We start from the raw sequence: 18763 nt of genomic DNA, 5'->3' as shown, positions 1-18763 counted from the left end.
TGTCCTAGCTCAATGCTCAATGGGGCAAACAGCAGCCAAGATGGCAGGATTGCCAAGGACTTGAAAGGTTGGAGGAAGAGATAAATATACAAATTTGATGATGTGGAATGATTGAAGAATCTTAAACCTGGGGCATCAGGTAACTTGTGAATACAGGTTAGGTGTTAATTGTAAGTAACAGAAGTTCAAGTTGACATTTCCTCTAAATTGGGATATTAGGGCACAGGGGAAGTGGAGGGAGAAACTTCAGAGAGACATGTTTTGTACTTATGAATAACTTTGGTAGTCTTCATAAAATTAGGTAGTAGCAGAAATCTGCATAAGTTTTGGAATCACATTGCTTCAGTGAATGAGACAGGGTGAAAATACTGGGAATTCCATAGTAGAGATGAGTAATTGTAAACTTTATTCAGTGTGTAGTGTGTTGCACACGCTGTCAGTCCACTCCATTGCCGATCAGCTTCACTCACGTCAATCACAAGACCACACACAAAGGCTGATTCATAAACGTAGCTTAAAAGCTCAACTAAGGTACATCTGCCCTTTGCCCTTCATCTTTGAGACACAGGCTCAATGGGAATGTCAAGCTGCCTTCATTTTGTTAAAGAAAAACACACACACATCAAACAAATAAGAGGGTGGGAAATATCCAATTGCTCTATTGGGACTTTGACTCTGTTAAGATCTCATAACGCACTTTTTTTCAAAAAAAAAAGTATCTTACTTCCCTTTTAAACCTTGAGGACTCATTAAAGTGCTGATTGGTGCGATTTTGCCCATTGGCCTGCCCATACATTCAGCTGGGCGGTTCTGGTGGGTCAGAACAGAACTAATAATCGGTGTAAAACTATCTGCTACATTAACCTTAGCACGGACTCCCCTCTTTGGCTCTAATCTCCCAGCAGGGCCCAGGGGAGGCTAAAATTGAGATAGGCCTATTCTCTGGCAGAACTTTGATTCTCTATTAAGTTCCTTGTAATGATGTGAACTTTCCCATCTCACGTTAATCAGTAGACTCTGGGTGGAACAATGGGACAGCCAACTTAGATAGAAGCTCATTGTTCAACGTTCTCTTTTTTGTCAAGTAGAACAGACAAAAAAAAACCCTTCAAAAGTCCAAACTTGATTGCTGAGATTTAAATGATTCTGCAATGGTACTTTAAAAGATATTATTTTCAACCTCATAAAATGCAAGCTAACTTAGACAATTTAATCAAGACAATTTAAATAAGCACAATTCTGTTCACAGCTCACATCTGAGCCATGTCAGAAAAAGGGCACTCCTGTTGCAATTAATTCAACTTGGAGATGAATGTTTGCTGTCAAAAATCAATATATAATGAGTACATCCAGTTGTTAGTCTTGTGTTACCTGCAGGATATTCCAGCAGGCATTTTAAAATCTGATGCTTGTACGTGGATTGTGGACAGTTCTCCGCTAATAAAACAGCTTCAGAACTGATTAGGTAAACGCCTGTAAAATTGATTGTGATCCTAAATGAAACAGAATTAGAACATTTTTGCAAACTTTGGTCCAGCTATTGTTCAGCCAAATAGGTGGGAGACTGCCAGGACAGAAAGGCGGGTAGTGCCAGAGTCTTCTATACCTCTTCCTCTCACAGAAAAGTATTATCGCTTTGGATGCCGTTTAAATGTCCTCTCAGGGGGAATAATAGACGCAGCCAGATCAGTGAGAGCTGACTTTGTTGTGCTACAGGGAGGGTTGAGGTATGTGTGAGTAGCAATGATAGAGAGTTTTACAGTCACAGGAACAAATAGGTGTTCTGCGGCAGCGAGCAAGGCTCTAGGCGAGATGTTGGCTCCCTAGTACCAGGGTCAAGGATGTCCCTGTGCAGGCACGGTACATTCTGAGAAGGATGGGTGAGCAGCCAAATGTCCTTGTCTATTTTGCTATTGACATCAAAGGCAAAAAGAGGGATGAGGACATGCAAAAGGAATTTAGGGACTTAGGCAGAAATTTACAAATCAGGACCTTGGAAGGTGTAATTTTAGGATTTCTCCCAATTCCTCTTGCTAATGTGTTAAGGAATAGGAAAACTGTACAGCTGATTGTGTTACTAAATAGCTGGTGTAGGAGGCAAGGCTTCAGATACTTGGATCATTGGAATCTCTTCCAAGGCAGGTGGGACTTGTACGAGAAAGACAGGTCGTACTTAAACTGAAAAGGCTCCTTGCATGGAGATTTGCTCGTACGGAGGTGGGGGGTGATGGTGGTGGTGGGGGGGGTGTAGTATGTTGAAGATCAGATCAGTAGTCCAGCAGGTGGAGAGCTGGAGGAGCAGCTAGAAGCTGAATCAAGTAAATCCACTAGAAAGAACAAGCACAGTCAGGTTAATGAACACAATGGGACTGAGTGTCTGATGTGTGTTTATTTCAATGCAACAAATAACAAGATAAGCTCAGAGCCTGGATTAGCACATGGAATTATAATGCTGTAGCAATTACAGAAACATTGTTGAGAGAAGGGTAGCACTTGCAGCACAATATTAAAGCATTAAGATGTTTCAGGTGTGAGTGAGAGTGATGTGACGAGGTGGGAAAGTTGTGTTACTAATCAGGGAGAATGAATCAGCTGCACTCAGAGTGGATGTCTTGCAGCTTCAACTATCGAGGCCAAATGGGTAAAGTCCAGGGAAGAAAAAAGGTGCAATCACTCTGAGATTATACTTCAGGCCTCCAGGTAACTAGCAGGAGATAGAGAAACAGATATGCAGGCAGATCATGGAAAGATGTGATAATAACAGGGTTGTAATGGATGTTTTTAACTTCCCCAATATTGCCTGGGACTCCTTTAGTGCTGCAGTTTAGATGGGGAGGATTTGATAGGTGCACACAGGAGGGATTCTTGAAATGATGTGCTTGTATAGTCACAGAGTTATACAGTATAGAAACGGACCACTTGGCCAACCTGGTCTATTCCAGCCAAGATGCCCCATCCAAGCTCTTCCCATCTGCCGGTGTTTGGCCATAACCTCCTAAACTTTTCTAATTCTCATATCTGTCCAACTGTGTTTTAAAAGTTGTTATTGTACCTACCTCAACCACTTCTTCTGGCAGCTGATTTCTCATAGGTACCACCCTCCATGTAAAAAAAAAATTCCCTCAAGTTCCTCTTAAATCTTTCCCTCTTATCTTTCTTTCTTGAGTAAGCAACTCTGGGAAAAAGACTTCATGCATTCACCCTACCTATGCACCTCACAATTTTATACACTTCTCAGTCTCAGACTATTATAAGGAATAATGTCCTAATCTGTCCAGTCCTCCCTATAACTCAGTTCCTCAAGTTTTAGCAACATCCTTGTAAAAGGCAAAGAACATGCTATAGGAACTTAGGAAGTCAGGCAGCATCTACAAAGTTCAGCACAACTTTGTGGGCTGAAGGGCCTGTATTGTGCTGTAGGTTTTCTATATTTCTCCTGGAGGGAAATAAACAATCAATGTTTCAGGCTGAGACTCTTCATCTGTACTCTATTGGAACTGGCAGTGAAGGGTGAGGTTCAGAGCTATGGTAGAGAAAAAGAGAGGGCCCACTGGTATCTTCATGTGAGTCCTTGATGTGCCAAGTGCCTGTTGGAATATCTATCAGGATAGTGAGGGATTCAAGAGTTAAAATTGTTTAAATGGGATCTTTCTATGGCAACACACACAAAATGCTCGAAGAACTCAACAAGTCAGGCAGAATCTATGGAAATGAGTAAACAGTCAATGTTTCGGGATGAGACCCTTTTTCTAGGACTGATCTTTTTATCCTCTTTAGCCACAAGTGACGTCCAAGAAAAATGGAGAATAATTCGGAACACTATAGGGCAATGGTGGGGAAATTATTGTAGTAAATTGTTAAGGATAAGATTTAACTCAAATTTTGAAAAGAATGGACATACAGAATTGCATAAATATAAATATCTACACTAGCTCATTTTCATTTACTTTCACAACATTTTGGAAGCATTTGGACTAGTAACTTAATCACCACGATAGAGAAAGGTATGAATGTAGGTAAATGAGATTTGTGTAGATGGGTGCAATGGTCAGCATAGATATGATGGGCCGAAGAGCCTGTTTCTGCACTCTACAAGCCAATGACTCTGTTGTTGACACATAATTATATATACACATTTTCACTCATTAGGCATGGACACATACATTCTATACATTCATAAAAAAATTCCACAAGCATACAGATGCAAAACATTGTTACAGCTGAGAGCAAGATAAATTCAGAATTTGTGTCAGTACTCTGGACTGAATGGCAACATTCATACTCAAAATCATTTAAAACCATTCATTCCAAAGCCTAACAAATGTTCTGGAAATAATACTCCAAATGGATCTCTCCTGGGAATGCTCCAGAGAGTCCTGGATCAAATGTGAAGAATTTAATGTTTATTATTCCACTGCAGTCTAAACAAGGCAATCTTCTCACTATTGCAGGAATACAGCAAATTGACTACAATAAGTATTTTATAGATGGAATGGCACTGAATTGACAAACCCAACATGAATTCAGCCCATTGCTCATGTCGATGTCAACTTTCTGCTTGGGTCAAGAGTGCTTTTGCAAAACACTTCAGGCAAAAGCTCCTGCATCTGAAGGTCCGAGTCCCTGGTAACTATGGCTGGATCAAGGCTTGCGGAAGCAATTGGGGGTCAAGGTGCTGAAAGAGTATGAAGTTTATTTAAAGTGGCCCGAGCTACTGGCATGTGCATTGTGTACGTTGCTGAAGTAGGTTATATTGATAGGAAAGATTTAGAGGGATAATGGGCCAAATGTAGGCAAGTGGGACTAGTTTAGATGGGCATCTTAGCTAGGGGATGGAACAGACCAATTGGGTTGAAGGGCCTATTTCCATGATGTACACATATATTTAGCTAGGGTGCTTAAGACTTTTGCACAGTATTGTATTTGTCAACATGGAGCAGAGAACAGATTAGTAAAATCTACCAAGATTAGATTAGATTAGATTATGAGGACATGCAGTCCTCTTTTACTGTCATTTACCAATGCATGCATTAAGAAATGATACAATGTTCCTCCAGTATGATGTCACAGAAGCACAAGACAAACCAAGACTAAAATTGACAAAAACCACATAATTATAGCATATAGTTACAGCAGTGCAAGCAATACCATAATCTGATAGAAGAACAGACCATGCGCACGGTAAAAAAAAATCTCAAAGTCTCTCGAATGTCCCAACATCTCACGCAGACAGTAGAAGGAAGAAAACTCTCCCTACCATGAGCTTCCAGCGCTGCAAACTTGCTGATGCAGCATCCTGGAAGCACCCGACCACTGCCGGACTCTCAGTCCGTCCGAAAACTTCAAGCCTCCGACCAGCCTTCCGCCATCGAGCACCGAGCACCATCTCTGCCGAGCGCTTCGACCCCAACCCCAACCCCAGCCGAGGATTTGGGGCCTTCCTCTCCGGAGATTCTCGATCACACAGTAGCAGCGGCGGCAAACCGGGCATTTCAGAAGTTTCTCCAGATGTTGCTCTGTGCTTCTCACATCCGTCCCCATCAAATCAGGATTGTGCACGGCCCCTATTTAACAAATACAATATTATTTCACCGGAGAGGCCGCGTGCGCTGCCATCTTCTCCTCCCTCCATGGATGTTGGGAATGGTGAGGGAGAGGCGCTTCGGAGGGTAGTGAGACAAGTGGCAGAGAAGGGGTGCCAGGGTCGGGGTGGGGGGAAGGTGCAGGTGCAGGTGCAGGTGCAGACACACCCAGCCCGAGGCAAGGTCATTTGATTCCAAGCAATTAGTTTATTGATCATTACAGAAAGTCTCCCTGGTGCTTCCTGTTCCATTGTCCCTCCCTCCCCCTTTTCCCAGCCATGATTCCCTCCCCCTGTTCCTTCCCACTCTCAGTCTACAGTAGAGAACCATATCAGAATCAGGTTTATCATCACTCACATATGGCATGAAATTTGTCTTTTGTGGCAGTAGTACAGAACAATACATAAAATTACTGCGGAACTGTGTGAAAGTCTTAGGCACCGAGTATGTGTTGTGTGTGATATATATATGTTCTTAAGACTTTTGCACAGTACTATTTCACTCTATGACTCTATGAATCGGTACAACTAATTGTGCTAATCATTTGTCCACTGTCTCTTAAATCATTGAATTTATCTGTTCTTAAAAGTTAATATGGTGTCCTTTTCAGTTGTAGTTCATTCCACAGCCTCATATATGTAAAAGTAATTCCCTGTCTATCGTCTCAAATAGTTTGCATTTAGTTTTATAGCTACATTCCCTTACTTCAGTTACATACTAAAATTGTAAATCTAATTGGTTATTGTGGCATATACCAAGACACAGTGAAAAGCTTAGTTTCGCATGCCATTCAGAAAGAAAATGTCACAACATTAGTACATTGAAATAGCACAAAGGAAAATAATAACAATGAAAATCTAGTATTATAATTACAGAGAAAGTGCCATGCAGGTAGACAAATAAGACGCAAGGGCCATGGTGAGGTCAATTAAGCGGTTATGGGTTCTTCTTTAATGTGTAAGAAGTCCATTCAAGAGTCTTATAACAGCAGGATAGAAGCTGTCCCTGGGCCTAGTGGTCCATGTTTTCAACCTGTTGTATATTCTGCCAGATGGAATGAGGGGGTGGAGGAAAGGGGTCTTTGAATTAGTTAGCTGGTTTTCTGAGGCAGCAGAAAGTGTAAACAGAGGGCTGAGCTTACTGCACAAAACAAGAACTACTAAATTCTCTGAGACAGGTATCGACCCCTCATTTGGTTGTTAAATTCATTGAAGCTGAACCCTCTAGTCTGTGGGTACCAGTTTGTGGATACTCATTAATTCTCTCCCTGTCAACTGGACAATGGATTCCAGACCATGCCCATCTTTCCTGAAAGTTTCCCTACATGCTTTGCCTATTACTTTAAATTGGTGCCCATTGAGCATTCCAGAAAAGAAATCAAATTCTCTCTGTTTACCTCTTCTAAAACAATTATGATTTGGATACCTCTACCTATTGTCTTCCTTACTTGCAATATGACCCTGAATTCTCCAGTCTATCCTATTGTATGAAGACCCTTAACCCTACAAGCATTCTGGTAAACTCTTTCTGCCGCTTCTCTGGGACATTCACATCCTTTCTGAAGATGTGGTAGCTAGAATAAACTGTTGCCAGCCCACTGTTTCTTACATATTCAATATATCTGATTTTGCTTCTTTAGTTATGAAGCACAGCATCCCAGATATTTTACCAACAGCCCTCTCAACATTTGAAGCATTGGCTAAGTATGCAACATTTGAAGTTGACCAGTATGTATCAGCCCTCCTGAAGAGTGCAAAGAACCATTCCAGAATCTAGAAATTCCTGGAAGATCATTATAAATGCATCCACGATCTCTTCAGCCATCTCATACAGAAAATTGGGGTGTACACCATCTGACTTATCTACCTTCAGACCTTTCAGTTTCCCAAGAACCCTCTGCCTAGTAATGGTAACTTCACACACTTCATGGCCTCTGACACCTGAAACGTCCAGCATACTGCTAGTGTCTTTCGCAGTGAAGACTGATGCAAAATACTTATTCAGTTCATCCGTCATTTTGTTACCCCCCCCCCCCCCCATTACTACCTCTCCACCATCATTTTCCTGTTATGGTCCTTTACAGTGTTGCTGAGCAGAGAGATCCTTGGATCTAAGTTCATAATTCCTTGAAAGTGGCTTCAGAGGTTAATAAGTTGGTTAAGAAGACTTATGGAATGCTTGTTTTTATCAGTTGAGGCACTGAGTTGAAAAGTCAGGAGGTTATGTTGCAGATTTATACAGTAAAACTCTGGATTAGGACACAACTGGAGTATTGTATACAGTGCTGGTCACCCAGCTATAGGAAAGATGTTGAGGCTTTGGAGAAGGTGCAGAAGAGGTTCACCAGGATTACGGGGTGGATAAACTTGGGTTGTTTTCCCTGGAGAAGTGAAGGCTGAGGGGAGATCTGATAGATTGTGAGAGGCATAGACACACAGGGAGTGTTTTTTTTCCCAGTGTAGAAATGTTTAATACCAAAGGGCATACATTGAAGGTCAGAGGGGGTAGGTTCAAAGGGGATGTGAGGGGTAAGTTTTTACTCAGAGAGTGGTGACTGCCTGGAATACCCTTCCTGATATTGTGGTAGAGGCAAATACATTAAAGGCTTTTAAGGGACACATTTTTAGATAGGCACATGGATATGAGGAAGATGGAGGGATAGGGACATTGTGAAGGTAAGAGGGATTAGTTTTTTGGGTTCACAGACATGAGGAATTCTGCAGATGCTGGACATGTTAGTCCTGATGAAGGGTCTCGGCCTGAAATGTCGACTGTACCTCTTTCTAGAGATGCTGCCTGGCCTGCTGCGTTCACCAGCAACTTTGATGTGTGTTGCAGTTTTTTTTGATTTTTAGCTGGTTCATCACAACATTGTGAGCCAAAGGGCCTGTTTCAGTGCTGTACTGTTCTATGTTCAAATTGGCCCCTACCCCTGTTGGTTTATTCTTTATTAACTGCCATTCTATTCTTAAATTCCTCTTTTGACCACTTTGTTCTCTATTTTACCTTTCTCCTCAATTAAACATATTTAGCTTGAGGTATGGAAGCCTTAAGTCCCACACCACCAGATTCACGAACAGCTACCTCCCTTCAACTATTCAGTCTTGAACCAAAAGGCACAAGCTTAATCACTGGAGTTTAACAACACAATATCCACTTTGATCACTTGCAAGAAAACAGATTTAGTTTTTGTTCTTCCTCATAAAATATGTCTTTAATTTATGTTTTTCTCGTGTGAATTTATTTATTTATTTATTTAGTGCTCTTTTGGCCCTTCGAGCCATGATGTTCCAGAAGCCCTACAACCCAAATTAGCTCTAACCTAATCACAGGACAATTTACAAGGACCAATTAACCTACCTGGTAGATCTTTGAATTGGGGCAGGAAAATGGATTACCTGGGGAAAACCCTGGCATTCTGTGGGGAATATGTACAGAGACTCCTTACAGAACAACGGCAGAAATGAACTCCGAGCTCCAGAAGGCCCCAGGCTGCAACGGCAGTGTGCTAACTGCCACTGTGTGGCATCCGCAGAACATTTCTTATGTGCCTGTGATGTTGCTGCAAGTGAGCTTTTTGTTGCTCCTGTGTATGCATGTGCTTGTTCTAATGGCAATAAACTTGACTTTGACTTAATCAAAATCCACCACCATCTACAACACATCTTATTAGCAAGAAGTAAGGGGAAATATTGAATGAATGCCCAGTGGACAAATCTCTGGAAGGAAACTTAATTTATATGGAAAACACCCCGATTTCTCCTCAAAGGATAGGCAATACACCATGAAAGATACTGATCTGCTAGTCTACCAGAACCTGAAATGCCCAATAGAGTTCGACACCTTATATTCAGTCTGGGTAGCCTCCAACCTGATGGCATGAACGTTGATTTCTTGAACTTCAGAAAATTGCCCCCCTTACCATTCCCATTCCCTTTTCCCTCTCTCACCTTATCTCCTTACCTGCCCTAATATTACCTCCCTCTGGTACTCCTTCCCCCTTTCCATTTTTTTTCAGTCTTTTACCCTCCCTTATCAGATTCCTCTTCCCCAATTCTTTATTTCTTTCACTTATCAGCTTCCCAGCTCTTTACTTCACCCTCCCCCCTTCCAGTTTCGCCTAACACCCACCACCTTGCACTTCTTCCACCCATCCCCCACCTTCTTATCTACTTTTTTCCAGTCCTCCTGAAGGGTCTTGACCTGAAACATCACTTATTTTCTCTTTTCCATAGATGCTGCCTGGCCTGCTGGGTTCCTCCAGCATTTTGTGTGTGTTGCTGAGATGCTTATTATCCGTATTGCACATTCCCTTGCATTTACCTGATTTTGATGCATTAGGACATAAACTGCTGAGAGAAAATGTCCCCCAACCAACCAACAAGCTTCAATAGATGCACTAGGACAAGTCATGTCCGTAAAACTGAAGAAAACTCTGTCAGCTGAGACATGCTTTCAGCTTTGCCATCTAGCAACATTGTCAGTTATGAATATTTCTGAATTTTAACAGTGGAATAATTAAATAATTTAAAAAAATAATAATAATGTTATTTTAAATCACTTTTCAATTCTTACTTTTCTGCAAATGTAAATAAATAGAATCATTTGTAAAATCATTGAAATGAATGGTCTCATGGACTCTGCCTGTCTGAATACTCTAAGAGTAGAGTTCCCAAAGTTATTGGGAAATCTCAACATGCATGTGGTATGTTGTTGGATTCCTTGTAAGTGCTCAAGGTTTTTCTTTTATGTCTTTCTGTATACAACTAGGTTCACATAAGCATACAACAAAGAAACTGATCCTATGACCCATCAAGTCCATGTCATCCATCAAATTCCCATCTGCAATAATCTTACACCAATCCTATTTGATTCTCCCAACATTCCCACCAGCCCCCCCCCATCACTCATTCTATCTCTCATTTAAACACACTGAGCAATTTATGGTCGCCACTTTGCCTATAAATACACAGCCCCCAAAGCACCCAGAGGAAGTCTAAACAATCACAGAGTGAATATGCAAACGTATTTTTATAGAGGCAATCTGCCTGGAGATATGAGATGTACATAATGTCCTAAATGAATGCTTCTCATCTATAGTCATCAAGAAGAAGGAAATGGTACAAGGAAAGTTCAGAGTGTTGGATGGTGCTGTTCCTGAATATGCTAGCATTAGGAATGGGGAGAGTCAAGATTCAAGGTCAATCGTTGTCATTCTTCGGTACACAAGTGGACTGAACAAAATGAGAACAAAATGATTGTTACTCCAGATCCAAAGCAGCATGAAAGAAACATAATTAGCATAAAGCACATAATAAATAAAAACATGACAGCAATCGTATAAAACACAATGCACAATGAACACAATGTTTGTGTGTGCCATATGTACATAAAATTAGTTTATATACATAGATGGCAGCTATTTTGGGAAGCATAAAGGTCATCAAATCACCAAGACCTGATAAGTTGTGCCTAAGCTACAATGGGAGACAAGAGTAAAGACCGCTGGGGCTGTACAGGACTGAGAACAATTGGTGTGAGACAGCAACAACCTCACCTTGAATATCAGCAAGACTAATGAACCAATTGTGAACTTCAGGAAAGGGAAGTTGGCACAACACACTCCAGTCCTCTTTGAAGGGTTAGTGGTGGAAAGAATGAGCGGTTTCAAGTTTCCTGATATCAACATTTTGGAGAGGGTGTCTTGAGCCCAGCACATTGCTACAATCATGTTGAAGGCAAGCCACCAGCTCTACTTCATTAGGAGTTTGAGGATATTTGTTATGTCACCAAAGAATCTTGCAAATTTCTATAGATGTATGGTTAAGGACATGCTGACAGGTTGCATCACAGCCTGGTATGCATAGGATCACAAGTAATGGTGGATGGTTATAGACTCAGCCAGTTTAATCACAAGACAACCCTCCCCAACATCTTAAGGAAGGTGGAAGCTATCATTAAAGACCCTCACTATCTGGGACCTACCTTCTTCGCATACCTACCTTCAAGGAGGAGGTACAGAAGCCTGAAGGCCCATCCTTGATGTTTTGGGAACAGTTTCTTCCCCTCCACCATTAGAGTTCTGAATGGTCTATGAAACCATGAACAGCACCTTACCATTCCTCTTTTGTTGTACCATTTATTTTATAATTTTTAATGATTTTATGTCTTTGCAAAACAACAAATTCCATGTCATATAAAATAGTGGTAATGAAGTTGATTCTCATTCTGAAATCCACTTCACACCATTCTCAATCTCACTTTAAATGCAGACTCAATGACAGAGATTTTGGTCAGTTGCAGCAATAAAATTACTTTCCTTGGGTGAAGAGTAGATACAAATCCAAAGTATACCCAGTAATCCTTACTTATTGGAGCAGAGGACCGGAAATTCACAGATGTTCAAAGGAAAATGAACTTAACTATATGGGGCAATTTCTGGGAACTAAAATTTCACAATACTTCTTTGAAATCGATAGTTAGTCTCAGCAAATATCATAGGGTCTCCACACAACCAACTAAATGCATATTATAAACAGAGAATGCTGAAAATATTCAGGTCAATTCTAAGAAGGGATGCAGAATTAAGGATCAAAGACCCTTTGTCAGAAGTCTTCAACCTGAATAGATAGTTTTCTTCCCATGGATGTGGCCTGGTCTGTTGAGTATTTCTGAGATTTTATGTTTTCCTTTTTGATTTCCAGCATCTGCAGTTTTTTTTTCAACTATTGCATATGTCTGGAGAAGCAAACCATATCGGGGAGATCGCAAAATACCATAATGCATGCAATGTTTTGCAAGATTCAGGAGCAGTGGCCTGAACAATACATTGGGAGAAGTCAATCTGAAATAATTGGCTTGGAAATACAACAATGAATAATAATTTCTTTTGCTGGAGACATGAGACTACAGATGTTGGAGTCTGGAGCAACAATCAATCTTCTGAATCTGGTGATGACTTTGCCTGTAATGAATTGTGCTGTATCCACCACTTTCTGTAGACATTTCCATTCCTGTGCATTATTGTTTCCATACCAACCTGTCATGTAACCAGTTAATATATTCTCCACTTCGCGTCAATAGATGTTTGTCAAAGTTTTAGGTGACATGCTGAATCTATGCAAACTTTTGTGAAAGCAAGTAGTTTGTTATTTATTAATAATTCTTGCTTTTTGTGGTCATTATTTATACTGCCTTTCATGTGCCCAGCAGATTCTCAAAGTATATGAATTTTCAAAGCACATGATTTTTTAAAAATATTTTTTAACTTACTGTATTCCTGTTTTTGATTTTCCTATAGCAATAATTTTTAATATGAATATAACCATATGGACTTCATAAAGCCAACAGACTAATTCAAAAGCAAATAACTGCAGAGTTTGTATGCAAGGACGTCAACTTGGATCATAATTCTCTTCTTCTCTTCACAGGTACTGATTGTTCATAGCATTTTCTGTTTTTATTTTATAGATATTGCCGCCATCTCTTTAAGTAATAGCTAAAGGGATGTTAAGCAGTCATTACTAATTCTGTGAGTCTGTATGCCTAAAGTAGTATTTCCAACCACTATATTGCTGAAACGTATACAGTTGTTCTGCTATAACACATATTTCCACGATGTGAATTAGTTATAATACAATTGTTGGAATGAGGAATACTATTTGCATTACTTGAGTCACATTGGTTATAGCATTATGGCTGTTAGGTAAAACTGTTTAAATCTGTGCTTTGATTGCAACCAAAGGTTGTTCTACTATAATAGAGCTTTTTATAATACAAGATTTCTTAGGAATGTAACAATTGCATTGACTTCTCTTGAGCACATATAGGAAAATGCGGCTAGAGGCCTTGGGACACCAGAATTTTACTCCTAAGCTGAGAAATTATGACCACGAAAGCATGGCAGCATTTAACTAGCTAATTCTCTGAGGTGGGCACATTGGCAGACTACATAAGTGAACTTGTCTGTTCAACTCACGTTGCTGAACAGCACCATTATTTCATTTGGTTTGTGCTTACAATTATCACATTATAGCAGAACTCTTAGAAACAAAGCATTACTATAAGTAGATGTGTTTGCAAGTCCCAATGTGACTAATATTTCACTACCACTGATGAGAAATACCAGTATGACAATATCATATAAAAAAGATGTACGACATCAAAAGTTAACAACATAACAAAGAGGAGCACAGATTATAAATAACAGGGCTACACCTGGTTTCTGTTATGTGCTTTATGGAGTGTTGCAACTTTTCACTGAACAGATTTCTGTCAGCGAGCTTTGTCATCTTTTCAGAATTTGGACTTCACTGAAGTGAGTGGATGCTGTTTCTTTCTCAGTTTTTATGACTCATTATTATAAAATTATCAGTCTGCAAAAATGAATAGATTTTTCAAAGCCTTTTCTCCCCCAAAAAGGTTGTTGTCTCAAATACTGATCATGTTTCTGAGAAATTGCTTCATGTGATAGATCACGTCAGATAAGGTTACACCGTTCTGTTTTATCCTTTAGAATTATTAGATCTTCAGGCCGTGATGAAAAGGACACCACCTACTAATAGCGCCTGTTCCTATGGTAACGAGGTTATATAAAAAAAGATGGCACATGACTGCCCCTTCCCTTTTTACCCATCACTAAGCACCAAGGTGAAACATGAATCCCCATCGAAGACAGTAAACTCATTGCACAGTACACACTGTAACACTTGTTGACAGCAATGGCTTTGCAAAACAAAAGTAGAAAGTCTATACACCTAAGCCCCGTACAGTGATGCTGAATTAACACATAGAACCGCAATAATCCTTTCACAAATAAAAGAGAGTATATTTATTTAGTGGGTGAACAGTCATAGACTTGTGCCTTCCTGCTTAACCTTTCTTTGGGATATTTTAATAGATTGTTAGTCTATTGCAAATGAAAGCTTTATAATATTACATGATGCTTTATTACCTTTTTTCTTTACAAGGCACCTACTTGAATAAAACTCTGCCCTCTCTTCATTTGTTTTACCTATGTTTAGATACAAAGGTGCTTTAAAGGATATGTACCATATGGCATGCAGATAAAAAGGAGTTTTCTTGTCCTTTGGAATGAATTTTGCAACATTCATTGGCACTTTCAATCATATATTATTTGTTTTATCTTTGAACAGGCACTTCAGGCACACACCATTTAATTATATTACCACAAACAATCTGCTGGAGGAACTCAGTGGATCAAGCTGCATTTGTGGGTGGAAAGGAGTTGCTGACATTTTGGGCTGGCTTTCCTTTGGCCTGATGCAGGGTTTCGAGCCAAAGTGCTGACAATTCCTTTCCTCCCACAGACGCTGCTCGATCTGCCGTCTTCCTCCAGCAGATTGTTTGTTGCTCCAGATTCCAGCAACTGCAGTCTCTTGTGTCTCCTTTTACTATATAGATAGCCTCCACAGTAAATTTTTGGACATGGTTTACCAATGTTTCACAGCTTTATTATATTGGAAGGAAGGTTGAATTAATGAGTAATGTTTCCGTGAAATTCATAATGGGAAACCATAAGCGATGTAACGGACTTTTAACATCGTAAACCAGCGAGTTGTTTGTTATGTCTCCCCGCTCGCTGGAAAATGGAATGCAGTCACCTCCTTCTCCCTTATTATGAGACAGACAACCTGCAGCATGTCAAATTATCAGGTGAACAATGCAGTCTTTGGGGTAACTGCAAGTCTGTGTCTTTGCTATTGCTTTGCTCATGCTTGAGTGCTGGTAGCGGGTGCGCTTTATTTTTGCTGGTGGGGGAGGAGGATTGTAGCTCGCTGCCATTTATGCGTGGGAGGGAGGGGGGCTGGAGGGGACTTTGGGGTTCTAACATCTAACTGTCGTTCATCCTTTGGGGCACTCCTCTGTTTTGGTAGATGTTTGCGAAGAAAAAGGATTTCAGGATGTATATTGTACACATTTCTCTGACATTAAATGAACCTTTGAACCATAGAATCAGATAAAACAAATGCACACAAGGGAGATCATAGACACAAGAGATTCTGCAGATGCTGGAAATCCAAAGTAACACACACAGTGCTGGGGGAACTCAGCAGGTCAGGTAGATGTTGCCGGACCTGCTAAGTTCCTCAGTATTTTGTGTGTGATACACATAAGGAAGATATTTGTGCATCATAATCCTATCTTCCAGAACTTTGTCAAACCTTTATGGGTCACATCCCTTCAAGCTCATATAGTGTGATGGGAGTTTTTTTTTAAAGCCATTTTTAGTCAGTGAGTTCCAGTTCTTGCTAGGTGAAAAATACTTTCATCATTACTCCTACAATTCTCCTATTGATTGCTTTAAATTTCCTCTCTTTGTTTTAAGAATAAATAAGGACAGGGTGTTTGACCTCTGAACTTTTACAAGACATTTGTCCCAAGAGCTTGGCTCAAGAGAAGACATATTTTTAAGGTGATCAGAGGAAAGTTATCAGAGGAGTTAGATTTTTACACAAAGAGTGAAAAGTGCATGGAATTCACTGCCAGGGGTGGTGGTAGAGGCAGATATGTTAGGGACATTTAAGAGACTCTAAGATAGGCACAAGGATGAAAGAAAAATATGGAAGGGAGAAAGTAAATGTATATGGAGTAGGTTAAAAGTTCAGCACAACATCGTGGACCAAAGGACTTGTACTGTTCTATCTTCTAATTACCCGTCTCTCAGCTTTTCACAACAGAATACCAGGTTATCTTATAGAGTTGTACAATGCGGAATTAAGATCTTCAGCTCATCAGGATCATGCTGATGATCAGGGACCCTCCTACTTTATTCTCCCCCAATTGCCATCTACTTACCCCAGATTTTACTGCTCACCTGCATATCAGAGACCATTTACATTAGCTAATCAACCTAGCAACCTACATGTCTTTGGGATGTGGGAATAAGCTACAGCATCTGAGGAAAGACCACACATTCAGAGGGAGAATATGCAAATACCACACAGCCAGCATCAGAGGTCAGGATTGAAACTGGGTTTGTGGAGTGGTGATCAGCAGTTTAAAGAACATACCACCAATGGTATGTTCACAACTCAATTATAGGGAAAATATTACAGCTGTCTCCCCTTTAAATAAGAACCTCCTTAAGCCTTTGATCAATTGCATTTACCCATAACCATGATTTCCTGTTATGTTTTACTATCTGTACAACATTGCATATTACACAATCAGTGCGACAGTGAGATATTAGAGGGAGTGCGCACATGGGGCATGTTCTGTTTAGTTTCATCTGTACTGTGTATCTCTATTTTCAGCCTTGCTGTCTCTATAGGTAACAGATAATGGAGGTAAGGTTATATGAACATGTCCAGCAAAAAACATACCACTGCATTTTTATTTCTATCCAAGTTAATCTATCCAAAACCAAAGGCAACTGAAGTGAAGCCACGGTCAGTTTATCATCTAATCTTTGGAAATCAAGTAAAATTCTACAACTGAAATCTTCCCAAATGTATCACTTTTGTTAATTTTCCACCTATAACAAGTTACAATCGTATTCAATCCAAAACAAAATGAGAAAGGCAATGAGTTTTACTCTAGTTAGAATTTATTTTAGCTTTCTGGAGAATTGTTTGAAATCTGAAATTCACTTCATAATCAATCTACTGAAATTGCAAATCTGTTCAAGATACATTAAAAGAGTGTTTAGATAATTTTTCTAAACGGGGTAAAATCCAAAAATCAGTGGTGCAAAAAGACTTTGGAGGATTCTGTAAAGGTTAACTTGCAGGTTGAGTCAGTGTAAAGGAAGGCAAATGCAATTTTAGCATTCATTTCAAGAGAATGAGAATATAAAGAAAAGATGTAATTCTGAGGCTATGTAAGGCATTGGTCAGGCTACACTTGGAGCATTGTGAGCAGTTTTGGGCCCCTTAAGATGTGTTAGTATTGGAGAAGGTCCAAAGGACATTCATGAGAATGATTCCTGGAATGAAAAGTCTAATACTGTACATGAGGAGTGTTTGATGGTTCTGGGCCTGTACTTGCTGCAGTTTAGAAGATTGTTTTGGGGTGGGGGGGGGTGCATAGAAATCTCGAAGAGAACTATAGAATATTGAAATGCCTAGTTAAAGTGGAAATGGAGAAGATGTTTCCTATAGTGGGAGTCTAAGACCAGAGGTTATGGGGAAAATGGTGTTGAGAGGGATAATAAATCAGCCATGATGGAATGGCAGAGGAGCCTAATTCTGCTCCTACATCTTGAGGTCTAATTTTTCTAGGCATTATAATTACATATTTTTACCATCATAGTACATCTACCATTCAATCAATTTTGGTCAAATCTCAGAATCACATTGGTACTATTTTTATGGGAGAAATAATGGTGAGGATAATTGCACTTGGTAAACATAGAATATAGAATGGTACAGCACAGGAGCAGGCACTTCAACCCACGATGTTTTACTGAACTAATTAAGTTCATGATGCCAAATTAAACTGATCCTTTCTGCCTGCACTTGGTCCATATTCTTCCATTCTCTGTGTATTCATGTGCCTCTTAAATGCCTCTGTCATATCTGCCTCCAAATTCACCCCTGGCAGCATGCTCCAGGTACCTGTCCCTCTCTATATAAAATATTTGCCCCATATATCTCTCTTAATATTTTCTTTTCTCATCTTAAAGCTATCTGCTTTAGCATTTGATATTTCTACCCTGAGAGAAAGATTCTGGATATCTACCCTATCTATGCCTCACATAATTTTAATGACTCAGTATCTCTCCAAACAAAAAGCTGCTTCACCACTGAAGTCCTCAAGAAAACTGGTTTAGCAATCTAGTTTAAGAATTCCTTCGTTGAAATGATAAACCCTAGTCAATGATAGGTAACTTCTCTGAAATGAAAAATCAACTTTTGCAAACATAGATTTTTAATTATTGTAGATATTTTGCTTCCTGTCTTCATTTCTTTCTGAATCCCATCTTTGTTTTTCTCTCTTTACATCAATTTCAACATGATCTTGCATTGAATTAATCATTCTAACTAGCATTCTTGCTTCAGATTCTGTACTGAGAAGATAAGAATTCTTCAAACTGATTGGTTAGAAGTATTATTACTGTTTGTTCTGTTTATCCAGGTCCCAGATTCCCACTGAAGCTGTCTGTATTGAACTATCTTTTGAATTACTTCTTTTCTTCAGTAGAATGATCTGAAGTTAAT

Source organism: Mobula birostris, chromosome 4, assembly GCF_030028105.1.
Source record: "Mobula birostris isolate sMobBir1 chromosome 4, sMobBir1.hap1, whole genome shotgun sequence".
Taxonomy (NCBI): Eukaryota; Metazoa; Chordata; class Chondrichthyes; order Myliobatiformes; family Myliobatidae; genus Mobula; species Mobula birostris.
Note: the sequence above shows the minus strand (reverse complement) of the source record.